This window comes from Erythrolamprus reginae, chromosome 6 (genome assembly GCF_031021105.1).
Source record: "Erythrolamprus reginae isolate rEryReg1 chromosome 6, rEryReg1.hap1, whole genome shotgun sequence".
NCBI classification, from domain to species: Eukaryota; Metazoa; Chordata; class Lepidosauria; order Squamata; family Dipsadidae; genus Erythrolamprus; species Erythrolamprus reginae.
Window position 1 is genome coordinate 36,402,594 of NC_091955.1, and position 13,846 is coordinate 36,416,439.

The 13,846-nt window shown below is 46.8% G+C and overlaps 1 protein-coding gene across 2 annotated transcripts in view; it reads left to right on the top strand.

Moving 5' to 3' along the window:
• Positions 1-13,846, top strand: part of IMMP2L (inner mitochondrial membrane peptidase subunit 2) — a 218,922-nt gene that overhangs the window by 153,939 nt on the left and 51,137 nt on the right. The gene's annotated exons all lie outside the window — the stretch shown is intronic.

Sequence of the window (13,846 nt, forward strand, 5' to 3'; positions counted from 1 at the left end):
GGTCCAAGAGTTCACCAAGAGTAAAACCAGCATAAGTAAAAACCCTTTTTCTTCTCTAGGCGACTCACAGTTCAGTGTCCACCATTACACACAGTGTTTTGTTTTGGGAAAACAGTCTGCGCCATTTGAACAGTTCTCAGAGCTTGACCTTGGTGGGTATCTCAGGTGACAGATCTCAGGTGACATGTCAAGATCTAGAGACTCTCTGGATTTGCATGCAAAATAAAGAAGGTTCTGTCATTAGAATTGGGGTGATCTATAGGCCTCCAGAGCAATCCGAGGAATATGACAACAAGATGGTGGATGAAATTACCCAAATGGCAGTAAAGGGAGATATTGTGGTTATGGGTGATTTCAACATGCCTGATGTTGACTGGAATATCCCCAGTGCCCTAACATGCAAAAGTAATAATATAGTAGAGGCCTTTACAGGAGCAGCTCTGGCACAGCTGGTTAAGACACCAACTAGAGGGGAGAATATTCTAGATTTAGTTTTTACGAATGGGAATTGGGTTTCAGATGTCAAGGTGGGAGAAAATTTAGGATGCAGTGACCATCTATGTTTGTGGTTTGATGTAAAAACTAATTGTGAGCAATCCTATAATGCAACCAAAGTATTGGATTTCAGAAAAACAAATTTTAATGCAATGGGGGAATATTTAGAAAATGAATTAAAGGGGAGGGATAAAATGGCAGGAGCGAGCACCCAGTGGACTGTATTAAAAAAGGCCATCTTAAAAGCCACTGGACTGTATGTAAGACAAATAACTAAAGGTAAAAGGAAGAAGAAACCGCTATGGTTTAGCAATGATGTAAGGGCTATAGTCAATGAAAAAAAGGCTGCCTATAGGAGGTATAAAGAGTCTGGAAGTATAGCTGATAGAGAGGTGTATAAAATGAGACAGAAGGAGGCGAAACAGATAATATATGCTGCTAAAGCCTCAAAAGAGGAAGAAATTGCAAAATCTGTAAAGAAGGGGGATAAAACCTTCTTCAGATATGTTAGTGATAAGAAGAAGAAAAACTGCGGCATCACGAAACTTAGTACCGGGAATAATACATGCATTAATGGGAATAAGGAGATCGCTGACCATTTCAATAGCTACTTCTGTTCAGTTTTCTCAAAAGACACCGTACAAAATAATACTATAGAGGGATATAGCATTGCTTCCAGCTGTACGGATTCAGCTCCAGTGATCTTAGAAGCCGATGTCTTAGAAGAACTTGAACGATTAAAGATAAATAAGGCAATGGGTCCAGATGGCATCCACCCCAGAGTTCTTAAAGAACTCAGATCTGTCATTACTACCCCCCTGACTGATTTGTTTAACCAATCCTTGTTAACAGGAGAAGTTCCTGAGGATTGGAGAATGGCCAGTGTTGTGCCTATTCACAAGAAGGGCAGTAGAGAAGAAGCTGGTAACTACAGGCCAGTTAGCTTGACATCAGTTGTAGTTAAAATGATGGAGACTCTACTCAAAAAGAGGATAAATCAGCACCTGAAAAACAATAACTTATTGGACCCAAATCAGCATGGCTTTACTGAAGGCAAATAATGCAGACTAATCTCATTGATTTCTTTGACTATGTCACAAAGGTGTTGGATGAAGGTGGTGCCGTGGATATTGCCTATCTGGACTTCAGCAAAGCCTTTGATATGGTTCCACATAAAGAGCTGATAGATAAATTAGTGAAGATTGGACTTAATCCCTGGATAGTTCAATGGATTTGCAGCTGGCTGAAGCATAGACATCAGAGAGTTATTGTTAATGGCGAGTATTCTGAGCAGAGTCAGGTTACAAGCGGTGTGCCACAAGGGTCTGTTCTGGGTCCTATTCTTTTTAATATGTTTGTGAGTGACATAGGGGAAGGTTTGGTAGGGAAAGTTTGCCTATTTGCCGATGACTCTAAAGTGTGCAATAGGGTTGATATTCCTGGAGGGGTCTGTAATATGGTAAATGATTTAGCTTTACTAGATAAATGGTCAAAGCAATGGAAACTGCAGTTTAATGTTTCCAAATGTAAAATAATGCACTTGGGGAAAAGGAATCCTCAATCTGAGTATTGTATTGGCAGTTCTGTGTTAGCAAATACTTCAAAAGAAAAGGATTTAGGGGTAATGATTTCTGACAGTCTCAAAATGGGAGAACAGTGCAGTCAGGCGGTAGGGAAAGCAAGTAGGATGCTTGGCTGCATAGCTAGAGGTATAACAAGCAGGAAGAGGGAGATTATGATCCCGCTATATAGAATGCTGGTGAGACCACATTTGGAATACTGTGTTCAGTTCTGGAGACCTCACCTACAAAAAGATATTGACAAAATTGAACGCGTCCAAAGACGGGCTACAAGAATGGTGGAAGGTCTTAAGCATAAAACGTATCAGGAAAGACTTAATGAACTCAATCTGTATAGACTGGAGGACAGAAGAAAAAGGGGGGACATGATCAAAACATTTAAATATATTAAAGGGTTAAATAAGGTTCAGGAGGGAAGTGTATTTAATAGGAAAGTGAACACAAGAACAAGGGGACACAATCTGAAGTTAGTTGGGGGAAAGATCAAAAGCAACATGAGAAAATATTATTTTACTGAAAGAGTAGTAGATCCTTGGAACAAACTTCCAGCAGACGTGGTAGATAAATCCACAGTAACTGAATTTAAACATGCCTGGGATAAACATATATCCATCCTAAGATAAAATACAGAAAATAGTATAAGGGCAGACTAGATGGACCATGAGGTCTTTTTCTGCCGTCAGACTTCTATGTTTCTATGACAGAGTTCCTTGACATTCCTCCCTCCTTAGAAATTTACCAAAATCCCTCTCAATTCTGTTTGGCAAACTACGAGCTGAAATCAGGTGCAGGCAATGATGAAGCAGAGTCACTTTTGACCTTCTTTTTCTTTTCTTTTTTGGTTTATTGAACATTTCATAAAAGCAATAAGCAATAGACAAAACATTGAAGAATACAGTATTGCTGTTTTATTTAAGAGACTAAAAATCATGCATAATTTTAATCATTCATTTCAAAGAATTTACAGGCGCAGATGTAGCTATGACATGCTGAAGAGGAAACTTAATGTAAGGTATTCTGGATCAATTTCATATTAATAATAATGCACATTTGTTTATTATTTAAATTACAATTTAAATTTACTGAGATCTAAGGAATTAATTCTTCAGGAATTCTGATCACATGATTAAATATTATATAGACAGCTAGTTGGATATACTGATTGAAGTGCTGATTTAGAAATAGGAGAATGGGAGTTTTAAATCTCCCTTAGGCATGAAAAACAATTACTTTAATTTGGACCTGTCATCAATGTTCCCTCTAGTTTTTTTTCGGTGTGGGCGTAAAAGTATAGTGTCTGAGCGGCAGTCCCTTTGGGACTGGGCGGCATAGAAGTATAAATAAATAAATAAATAAATAAATAAATAAGAAAAAAATTCCCTTTTTTTAAATTAAAAGAAATTAATAATAAAACAAAACCAAAATGTTATTATTACTATCTTCTCTTTTTCCATCCCTGTCTCCTCCCCCTTCTGTGTGTGTGTGTCTCTCTCTCTCTGTGTGTGAACTCTTGAACCATTTCCAATAACAGGTGAGCTATTGGAAATGGTTCAAGAGTTCACACACACACACACACACACAAGGCTGGGGGTTTTTTTCTCTGTTATTATTTGGGTGCTTTTTACCATATACTTTAAATTAAGAGTCATTTCTCTCTCTTTCTCTCTCCCCCTCTTGCTTTCTCTCTCTTTTTCTCACTTTCTCTCTCCCTCTCTCTCTCTCCCCCTCTTGCTCTCTCTCTCTCTTTTTCTCTTGTTTTCTTTCTCTCTCTCTCTTGCTTTCTTTCTCTCTCACTCTATTTCTTGTGCTTTCTTTCTCTTCTCTCTCTTGCTAACTCTCTCCCCCCCCTTTCTCTCTCTCTCTCTTTCTCACTTACTTTCTCTCTCCCCCCCCCTCTCTGTCAGCGAAGGGGCTGCGAGAGCGCTTTCTCCGAGCGCTTCGGGAACACCTGCCCTGCCTCTACTGCAGCCCCCTTGCTGAAAGTCCGGGACGAAAGTGCTCCCAGCGAGGGGGCTGCGAGAGGGGCGGGCATTCCTGAAGCGCGCAGAGAAAACCCTCTCACAGCCCCTTCGTTGGGAGCACTTTTGCCGAGCCAGCCCCATCGCAGCTGCCCCTCTGTTCCAGCCCCGCCCTGGCCAATTGCATCCCTCTTGCCAGGAGCGTGGATGAAGACGAGGAGAAGAAGCTGCAGCGACTGCCGAGGGAGAAGTCTCGCCCAAGGCAGGAGCCGGAGGAGGAGGAGAGGGGGCAGATCGGGCAGGCGGGGGGCAGGGCCGAGAGGCCAGGAGCGCGAGGGGGCTGGAGGCACCATGGAGAGGCAGGGGTGGCAGCGGCTCCCTTCTACTGCCCGCGCCTCCCCGCCCCCCCCCCGTGGGGTGGCAGGGGGATGGGGAGCACGCGCCCGAGGAAAAGGGTGCGTGGGGGGTATTTTGGAGCGCGCAGCTTACGGGGAACGGTGCCTGTCATTCTCTTTCTCAAAGCAACTCATTTCATCGTTTCCCAGTTATTGCTGGGAAAATAAGAGAAATAGAGAATATTAAATATACTCAGTGCTTTTAGTATAGAGAGATGACATGGAGCTGGATCCAGGAGATTGTTAACACTTCTCTGAGAGGGGGTCCTTCCCGGCTCCCACAAGGAGGCACTCCTGTGCCCCCTCCTCAAGAAGCCATCCCTGGACCCAGCCGTACTTAATAACTTTGATATGGTTCCACATAAAGAGCTGATAGATAAATTAGTGAAGATTGGACTTAATCCCTGAATAGTTCAGTGGATTTCAAGCTGGCTGAAGTGTAGACATCAGAGAGTTATTGTTAATGGTGAGTATTCTGAGCAGAGACAGGTTACAAGCGGTGTGCCACAAGGGTCTGTTCTGGGTCCTATTCTTTTTAATATGTTTGTGAGTGACATAGGGGAAGGTTTGGTAGGGAAGGTTTGCCTATTTGCCGATGACTCTAAAGTGTGCAATAGGGTTGATATTCCTGGAGGGGTCTGTAATATGGTAAATGATTTAGCTTTACTAGATAAATGATCAAAGCAATGGAAACTGCAGTTTAATGTTTCCAAATGTAAAATAATGCCCTTAGGGAAAAGGAATCCTCAATCTGAGTATTGCATTGGCAGTTCTGTGTTAGCAAAAACTTCAGAAGAGAAGGATTTAGGAGTAGTGATTTCTGACAGTCTCAAAATGGGTGAGCAGTATGGTCGGGCAGTAGGAAAAGCAAGTAGGATGCTTGGCTGCATAGCTAGAGGTATAACAAGCAGGAAGAGGGAGATTGTGATCCCCTTATATAGAGCGCTGGTGAGGCCACATTTGGAATACTGTGTTCAGTTCTGGAGACCTCACCTACAAAAAGATATTGACAAAATTGAACGGGTCCAAAGATGGGCTACAAGAATGGTGGAAGGTCTTAAGCATAAAATGTATCAGGAAAGACTTAATGAACTCAATCTGTATAGTCTGGAGGACAGAAGGAAAAGGGGGGACATGATCGAAACATTTAAATATGTTAAAGGGTTAAATAAGGTTCAGGAGGGAAGTGTTTTTAATAGGAAAGTGAACACAAGAACAAGGGGACACAATCTGAAGTTAGTTGGGGGAAAGATCAAAAGCAACATGAGAAAATATTATTTTACTGAAAGAGTAGTAGATCCTTGGAACAAACTTCCAGCAGACGTGGTTGGTAAATCCACAGTAACTGAATTTAAACATGCCTGGGATAAACATATGTCCATTGTAAGATAAAATACAGGAAATAGTATAAGGGCAGACTAGATGGACCATGAGGTCTTTTTCTGCCGTCAGTCTTCTATGTTTCTATGTTTCTAACTACCGTCCAGTCTCCAACCTTCCCTTTATAGGGAAGGTTGTTGAGAAGGTGGTGTTGCTCCAGCTCCAGTGGTCAGCAATCAGGATTGAGCCCTGGCTACTGCACGGAAACTGCTTTGGTTGCGCTGATGGATGATCTCTGGCAGGCCTGGGATAGGGGTTTATCCTCTATCCTGGTGCTTCTAGACCTATCAGCGGCTTTCAGTACCATCGACTATGGTATCCTTCTGCGCCGGCTGGAGGGGTTGGGAGCACTGTTCCCTCTAACCTGCAGAGCAATCATGGGCCTTCCCAGATACGCCCATCTTTTGTCAGTGGTTGCAAATTAGTTTCCGGACACAATTCAAAGTGTTGGTAATGGCCTATAAAGCCCTACATGGCATCGGACCAGAATACCTATGGGACCACCTCCTGCCACACGAATCCCAGCAGCCGATTAGGTCCCACAGAGTTGGCCTTCTCTGGGTCCTCTCGACTAAACAATGTCGTCTGGCGGGACCTAAGGGAAGAGTCTTCTCTGTGGCGGCCCCGGCCCTCTGGAATCAACTCCCTCCAGAAATTTGAACTACCCCCCACCCTCCTCGCCTTCCGCAAGACTCTGAAGACCTATCTATGTCGCCAAACATGGGGTAATTGATGTATCCCCTTTTTGGCTAGTAAGATTTATATGTGGCTATGATTGGGTAGTATTGACTGTTTTTAAATTATAGTGGGTTTTAGCCATAGTTTTAATTATTGGATTTGTACTGCATTGTTTATTGTTGTTGTGAGCCGCCCCAAGTCTTCAGAGAGGGGCAGCATACAAATCTAATAAATTATTATTATTTATTATTATTATTAGTTATACATTTTCAAGATGGCAGCAATAGAGGAAACCTTGTTATATTTCAGGGAGAAAAGTTGCTATTAAACAAAGATAAAATGGTTAAAGGTAAGATTGAAAGGGAAAGATAAGTCATAGAAAAATAAAAAGGACAGGGGAAAGGAAAGGAAGAGAGAAGCCCAGCTTCATCTGAGAGGCCTGAGAAAAGCCCAGCTGCACCAGAGAGGCTCACCTAAGATACCAGTGGCCCATTGATGTTATGTAAGTAGAAAGACAAACTGACTGCGAGCAGCAAAACCAATTGGCAGAGAACAAAGAGGCGGAGCAGTGAGCAAGTGGTGCCAGCTGTGGAGCAAGGAGGAAAATCAGCTATGGGGCAGCGAGGCCAGCAGACAAAGGGCAGCACAACAACCAGCAGAGAACAAAGAGGTGAGCCACTGAGAGAGTGGAGTAGGGAGGAGGTGAAGAGAGGAAAAGCAAGCTTGCTGTGGACCATCAAGGCAGTCCTATCTGCTGGTACAAGCAGCATACTGGCGCAATGGACCAGCAAACAAGAGCCATGTGATGGCAGAAGAAAAAGCAGCAGCAACAGAGCAGGGAGGAGACCCAGAAGCAAGGGGCAGTGTAGCAAGATAGAGTGCAGCACAGAGAGCAATGGGAAAGAGATGGTGGAGCCGAGTGGTGGGCTGATTGGAGCAGACCACACAGCAGAGCTGAGCCAACCGGAAAGTTGAATGGCAGGCTATTATTCCTCAAAACATCAGAGGGCAGGAAAAAGAAACAATGGTTGGAAAATAATCAAAATAATCAAAAAGATCTTCCACCACTTAGAGACAAATAACATAATAACCAACAGTCAACATGGGTTTGTCAGGAACAAATCATGCCAAGCCAACCTCATCTCATTCTTCAATACTGTGAACAAATCAATTGACCAGAGCAACACAGTGGGCTTAGTATATCTGGATCTCAGCAAAGCTTTTTACAAGGTTGATCACAATTTCTTACTCTGCAAACTAGAGAAAAGTGGGATAGACAGCAACACTACCAGGTGGATTGGCAACTGGCCGACCAATCGCGCACAGCAAGTAGTCCTTTCCATGTCCACATGGAAAGAAGTCAGTAGCGGGATATCACAAGAATCAGTCCTAGGCCCAGTACTTTTCAACATATTCATTAATGACATAGATGAGGGAGTAGAAGGGGAACTCATCAAATTTGCAGACAACACCAAGCTGGCGAGAGTGGTCAATACCCCAGAGGATAGGGTCAGGATACAGAGGGATCTAGACAGACTAAGGCAATGGGCCCAAATAAACAAAATGAAGTTCAATGCAGAGAAAAGTAGGATCCTACACCTAGGTAAGAAAAACCCAAAACACACATACAAACTGGGCAAAAACACTCTCAACAGCAGTGAATGTGAGAGAGATCTTGGAGTCTTAGTGGACAACAAACTAAACATGAGCCAATTAATGTGCAGCGGCAGCTAAAAAAGCCAACCCAATCTTAAGTTGCATAAACAGAGGAATATACTCCAAGACAAGGGAGGTGCTAATGCCACTCTATAATGCCCTAGTTCAGTGATGGCGAACCTTTTTTCCCTCGGGTGCTGAAAGAGCGTGCTTGTGTGCTATTGCACATGCATGAGTTCCAACACCCATCATTCAATGCCTGGGGAGGGCAAAAACAACTCACCCCACATCCCCAGAGGCCCTCTGGAGGCCGGAAATGGCCTGTTTCCCAACTTCTGGTGGGCCCAGTAGGCTTGTGTTTTGCTCTCATCAGGCTCCAAAGGTTTCCCTGGAGCTGGGGGAGAGTAAAAATGCCTTCTCCCATCCCCCCAGAGGCTCTCTGGAAGACAAAAAGGCCCTCCCAGAGCCTCTGTGCAAGCCAAAAATCAGCTGGCTGGCCTAAATATGCACATTGGAGCTGAGCTAGGACAATGGCTTGCATGTCAGCAGGTATGATTCCACGTGCTACCTGGGGCACCCATGCCATATGTTTGCCATCACTGCCCTAGTTAGACCACACCTAGAGCATTGCATTCAGTTTTGGTCACCACAATACAAAAGAAACATTGATACTCTAGAAAAAGTGCAGAAGAGAGCAACCAGAATGATAAAGGGACTAGAAACTAAAGCATACAAGGAAAGGTTGCAGGAATTGGGCATGGATAATCTAGCAAAGAGGAGGTCCAGGGGGGACATGATAGCAGTCTACAAATACTTGAGAGGCAGCCACAGAGAGGAGGGGGAGCGCCCTGCAGAAGCTTTAAGAACGTGCTGGAGGGAGCCTGCTGGTGTCAGCTGCAAAGCCAAAAGACTCCTGAAACGCCGAGGCACTTGGGGCGGTGGCCAGTGGGAGTGGCTGCTGTCTTGGGAGGAGCGCCCAGCAGAAGCTTTAAGAACGTGCTGGAGGGAGCCTGCTGGTGTCAGCTGCAAAGCCAAAAGACTCCTGAAACGCCGAGGCACTTGGGGTGGTGGCCAGTGGGAGTGGCTGCTGTCTTGGGAGGAGCGCCCAGCAGAAGCTTTAAGAACGTGCTGGAGGGAGCCTGCTGGTGTCAGCTGCAAAGCCAAAAGACTCCTGAAACGCCGAGGCACTTGGGGCGGTGGCCAGTGGGAGTGGCTGCTGTCTTGGGGGGAGCGCCCAGCAGAAGCTTTAAGAACGTGCTGGAGGGAGCCTGCTGGTGTCAGCTGCAAAGCCAAAAGACTCCTGAAACGCCGAGGCACTTGGGGCGGTGGCCAGTGGGAGTGGCTGCTGTCTTGGGGGGAGCGCCCAGCAGAAGCTTTAAGAACGTGCTGGAGGGAGCCTGCTGGTGTCAGCTGCAAAGCCAAAAGAAAATGCCTGAAAACACCGAGGCACTTGGGGCGGTGGCCAGTGGGAGTGGCTGCTGTCTTGGGGGGAGCGCCCAGCAGAAGCTTTAAGAACGTGCTGGAGGGAGCCTGCTGGTGTCAGCTGCAAAGCCAAAAGAAAATGCCTGAAAACACCGAGGCACTTGGGGCGGTGGCCAGTGGGAGTGGCTGCTGTCTTGGGGGGAGCACCCAGCAGAAGCTTTAAGAACGTGGAGCTACGAAGGGGCGATGGAGATAGAGATGTTATCAAGTGGGACTGAGGACTACTGGAGATTGCCCAGGGCACCTGATGGAAACTGGAGCCCCCAGAGAGGAAGAACTTGGGACATTCTCAATCGAGGCAAAGAGACAGAATTTTTACAGTACTGGTCACCGATCTTGACCAGTCCTAGAAAAACCAAACTGTATTTAGACCCTGTGTCCCAATGGACAATTGATTATACCATCAAACAAAATAAATTTATATTAATTTACAATTTTTATCTTATATTTTATATACTTATATTTTTAATGTTTTAGTGTTTTAAATTGTTATTAACTGCTATTTTACACTGTTACTAATTTAATTGACTTTTAACATAATTGGGGTTCTAAAGTAATGGATGACTGGGATAAATATACTTGAGGGTATGAGTGGAATGACTGGTATGATTGGGTGGGTGGGGGTGGGTGGGGTTATGGTATGGATGAGTTGAGTGATAGTAATGTGAATGATAGGTCTGGCCCACCTGACGCTCGGGAGACAGGAGAGGAAGGGGCACCGATCTCTGGGGTGGCAGGGGGTCGGAATATCCCTGTGTTGCTGCGGAGAGGCAGTTATGGCGGGGGCCACACAGTTAGCCGTTCCAGGGGAACGAGGGATCGTTGCTTAATAACGGTCCCTTGTTCTGGCTCTGTGAGCCCAATCTTGGGTACTGGTGGTGAGTGTAACTCTGACCCTGGGCTCAGGTTGCTGCTGCTTAATGCCAGGTCGGTGGTAAATAAAGCTCTCCTCATCCGGGATTTGATCCTGGATGAGGAGGCCGACCTGGCATGTATTACTGAAACCTGGCTGGGCCCAGAGGGAGGTGTTCCTCTCTCTGAAATTTGCCCAGCCGGGTTTCAGATATGGCATCAACCTCGACCCCAGGGAAGGGTGGGAGGAGTAGCTATTATAGCCAGTGAGAGCCTTTGCCTGCATAGACTCATTGCTCTGGAAATTGCGGGTTGCGAGTCTCTCTTGATGAAGTTGGACTTAGGGGTTCAGGTGGGCTTATTTCTCACGTACCTGCCTCCCAGCTGCGTGTCAAAAGCCCTGCCTGTGCTACTCGAGGAGGTAGCCGGGTTGGCGGTGGAGTTCCCCGGACTCATTGTCCTGGGGGACTTCAACCTGCCGTCACTCGGCGAAACCTCTGGGTTGGCACAGAAGTTCATGGCTACCATGACAGCCATGGACCTGACTCAAGTAGTACAGGGTCCGACTCACGAGGGAGGGCACGCACCTGACATGGTATTCCTTTCCGAGCAACTGAGTAATGGTCTGAGACTAAGGGGCTTAGAAGCATTGCCTTTGTCATGGTCAGACCATTTTCTACTACGGCTCGACTTCCTGGCTCCAATCCTTCCACGCAGGGAGGCGGAACCAATGAAGATGTTCCGCCCCAGACGCCTGATGGACCCAGAGGGCTTTCAGACGACGCTTGGGGTTATTCCAGAGGCACTCGTCCACAGTTCGGTGGAGTCTCTCGCGGAGGTCTGGAACAGGGCTGCGGCAGAGGCTCTTGACCAGATTGCGCCTTTGCGACCTCTCCGTGGCGTTAGACCCCGTAGAGCCCCATGGTTCAACGAGGAGCTCCGGGAGTTGAAACGCCAAAAGAGACGTCTAGAGAAGCGATGGAGGAAGAGTAGGTCTGAATCTGATCGAACACTTGTAAGAGCTTTTATTAAGACTTACAAAGTGGCGCTCAAGGCGGCAAGATGCGCGTACCATGCCGCCTTGTTTAGGGTGACCCGCTCCCTTCTCAACCAGGGGGGAGTTGGGGAGCCCTTGCAGAGTAGTGCCGAGGATTTTAACACGTTTTTCGCTGATAAACTCGCTCAGATCCGGGCCGACCTCGACTCCAATTGTAAAACAGAGTCGACTGACAACGAGTCAGTCGAGGTGACTGGGGCACGTACTTGTCCACCTGTCTGGTAAGAGTTTGATCTGGTGACACCTGATGAAGTGGACAAGGCCATTGGAGCTGTGAGTTCCGCCACCTGTTTACTGGATCCGTGTCCCTCCTGGTTTGTTTCGGCCAGCAGGGAGGTGACACGGAGCTGGGCCCAGGAGATTACCAATGCTTCCTTGGGGAGGGGAGTTTTTCCAACACTCTATAAAGAAGCGCTCGTGCGCCCCCTCCTCAAGAAGCCCTCCCTGGACCCAGCTGTACTTAATAACTATCGTCCAGTCTCCAACCTTCCCTTTATGGGGAAGGTTGTTGAGAAGGTGGTGGCACTCCAGCTCCAGCGGTCCTTGGAAGAGGCCGATTATCTAGGTCCCCAGCAGTCGGGTTTCAGGCCCGGTTACAGCACGGAAACCGCTTTGGTCACGTTGATGGATGATCTCTGGCGGGCCCGGGACAGGGGTTTATCCTCTGTCCTGGTGCTCCTTGACCTCTCAGCGGCTTTCGATACCATCGACCATGGTATCCTTCTGCACCGGCTGGATGGGTTGGGGGTGGGAGGCACTGTCCTCCAATGGTTCTCCTCCTACCTCTCTGGTCGGTCGCAGTCGGTGTTAGTGGGGGGTCAGAGGTCGGCTCCTAGGTCTCTCCCTTGTGGGGTGCCTCAGGGGTCGATCCTCTCCCCCCTGCTATTTAACATCTACATGAAACCGCTGGGCGAGATCATCCAAGGACATGGGGTGAGGTATCATCAATATGCTGATGATACCCAGCTCTACATCTCCACCCCATGCCCAGTCAATGAAGCGGTGGAAGTGATGTACCAGTGCCTGGAGGCTGTTGGGGCCTGGATGGGTGTCAACAGACTCAAACTCAACCCGGATAAGACGGAGTGGCTGTGGGTTTTGCCTCCCAAGGACAATCCCACCTGTCCGTCCATTACCCTGGGGGGGGAATTATTGACCCCCTCGGAGAGGGTCCGCAACTTGGGCATCCTCCTCGATCCACAGCTCACATTAGAAAACCATCTCTCAGCTGTGGCGAGGGGGCCGTTTGCCCAGGTTCGCCTGGTGCACCAGTTGCGGCCCTATCTGGACTGGGACTCATTGCTCACAGTCATTCATGCCCTCATCACCTCGAGGTTCGACTACTGTAATGCTCTCTTCATGGGGCTACCTTTGAAAAGTGTTCGGAAACTTCAGATCGTGCAGAATGCAGCTGCGAGAGCAGTCATGGGCTTACCTAGGTATGCCCATATTTCACCATCACTCCGCAGTCTGCATTGGCTTCCGATCAGTTTCCGGTCACAATTCAAAGTGTTGGTTATGACCTTTAAAGCCCTTCATGGCATTGGACCAGAATATCTCCAAGACCGCCTCCTGCCGCACGAATCCCAGCGACCGATTAGGTCCCACAGAGTGGGCCTTCTCCGGGTCCCGTCAACTAAGCAATGTCGGTTGGCGGGCCCCAGGGGAAGAGCCTTCTCTATGGCGGCACCGGCCCTCTGGAACCAGCTCCCCCCGGAGATTAGAACTGCCCCTACTCTTCCTGCCTTCCGTAAACTCCTTAAAACCCACCTTTGCCGTCAGGCATGGGGGAACTGAAACATCTCCCCCTGGGCATGTTTAATTTATACATGGTAGGCTTGTGTGTGTGTCTGTTAGTATATGGGGTTTTTTAAATCTTCAAATATTTTAAATTTAGTCGGATTATTTATGATTTGTTCCATTTGTTGTGAGCCGCCCCGAGTCTTCGGAGAGGGGCGGCATACAAATCCAAATAATAAATAAATAATAAATAAATTATTTTCTAAAGCACCAGAGAGCCAGACAAGGAGCAATGGTTGGAAGCTGTCCAAGGAGAGATTCAACCTGGAAATATGGAGGAACTTTCTGACTGTGAGAGCGATCAACCAGTGGAACAGCTTGCCCACAGAGGTGGTGAACACTCAAACACTAGTGACCTTCAAGAAAAGACTGGACTACTGTTGGGCTAGTGAGGTATAAGGTCTCCTGCAGCAACAGAGGGTTGCACTCTAATAATAAATAAATAATTTTTTAAAAAAATATTTGGAATTGCAAAAAAGGAATAGAGAAGGATAATAAAGAGGTTGTGATTAT